Source organism: Rhagoletis zephyria, unplaced genomic scaffold (genome assembly GCF_001687245.7).
Source record: "Rhagoletis zephyria isolate East Lansing unplaced genomic scaffold, Rhagoletis_zephyria_1.1 Rzeph_scaffold_24758, whole genome shotgun sequence".
NCBI lineage: Eukaryota > Metazoa > Arthropoda > Insecta > Diptera > Tephritidae > Rhagoletis > Rhagoletis zephyria.
In genome coordinates, this window is record NW_016181816.1 from 1 (window position 1) to 1,744 (window position 1,744).

At 34.0% G+C, this 1,744-nt stretch overlaps 1 long non-coding RNA gene across 1 annotated transcript; it reads right to left on the reverse strand.

Annotated features, from left to right (window-relative positions):
* Window positions 1-24: 24 nt before the first annotated feature.
* Window positions 25-1,164, reverse strand: LOC108382007 (uncharacterized). The gene is made up of 2 exons (XR_001849658.1): window positions 669-1,164; window positions 25-68 (listed from the first exon to the last, which is right to left on the reverse strand). It is a non-coding gene; the product is annotated as an uncharacterized LOC108382007 (long non-coding RNA).
* Window positions 1,165-1,744: the final 580 nt, after the last annotated feature.

The window sequence follows — 1,744 nt, forward strand, 5'->3', positions numbered from 1 at the left end:
GTCTTGACGAAGAAGATTCGTTTGTATTTTATTATTTTATGTCAAACGCCGTGCAATCCACGCAGATTCTATTTATTTTTTATTTTTAAGAAAAGACAAAAAGGAACAGGAAAAATACAAAATTTTAGCAAAGATATTGGCATAGGAATGACATTTAAAAAATGGTAGATATGGTTACCTATGTCTACTCAACTGACAAATGATCATCAAAGAAGCCTAACCTTATAAGTAACCTAGCCCGAATATAAGCTCGCGGAGGCAAACATAAAGCAATAAAAGTTCCTTTCATTCCTATTGAAGTCTTGCAATGTATTTGAAATATTCTAAATTACAGTTGACGAAAGCCAAATGTCATAAACGAATTTATTGTTGGCCGCTAATTAAATATGAACTAGTTGAGATCAAGAACCACATGGTTATCACTTGTGAAAAAGCAGAAGTTCTATATACATATACGTATCCAACTACAACTATACATATATTTAAGTACTTTTATATATACTATATATGTATACATATAACTTCGTTCAACGTACGCTGTCCGTCGTTGAGAAAATCGATAGTGGATCGTTTTTTGATGCAATAAGGTGAAAGCGCTTACTCAATAAAAACAAAAGGCAGGACATATATATATATAAGTAGGATAATATATTTATTTATTCACTTACCCAATGCTTCAATTACCAACTATTTCACCGAAATATTCAAGTTTTCCGCTTCGATGCGAAGTTTTTGATTCCAGTTCTACGCTCCAATAAAACTGCTCAGCCTTTCCGCTTTCAATTAAAGTGGATTTATATCATACGGCTTAGTTTTTGCTGTCGCGTCGATTTTCACTACGATTCCTGCAGTAGTCAATAAGTGTATATATTTTCTTTAGGTGCGTGAGGAGCTCCAAAAAAAGAAAATTGGTGATTTTTTCCACAATTTTCCGATCACTTTGCTGCTCTGTTCTACTGCGTATTTCACTTATTGTTACGAAAAAAGTAATTAATTTACGTTTTTCGAAGCATTAGTCAAATTTTTAGTTATACAATAAAAGTAAAATACTATAATTTTACTGTATAATATTTTAACTAATTTAAATGTGCAGGAAAAAGCGAAAACGACGTGATGGCAATTGAACGAGCAATTACCAAATTGTGATCAACGAATGAACAATACCCGAACAAGCAACGAATGTGATGGCGGCTGAACGGGAAATTTTCGCTGAAGTTTGCAAATGGCGTCTGCGAACTGGGTGATCCAAGTGAAAGAATAAAGATTTAGACAAAAAAGTTTCACGTATTTGGAATAGGCCGAAATTGTCAATAAATCGAAATTTTTGATGTTTATTTAAAAAATGTATGACAGCTTTTTCCAAAGTCCATATAAACATTGTGAGATACCTATGTTTTTTAGAGGCCTTCATCTAAAGTGATAAAGGGATAGGCCCCTGTCACACCATCAATACCTATAGCGATGTTTGGATCACGATCCTGGATTTTGATAGTAGGTTCGTTCGCGTAGCTGTTAATTGTTCATGTTTAACCAAAACTTACAAGTTTTTGCGTTCGCGTACGCAAAAAACTTGCAAAGTAGGGGAAATTGAGAGAGCAAAGTGACATTTCATTTTGAGGGGAAGCTGCTGGTTTCTGTTGGAAAAATTTTTGCCAACAGCAATTTGCCAACAGGAAAACAGCTGATCAAAAACAGCTGGTTGGCATTTACGCAAATCACAAAATTGAATTTGATGGTTTGGAAG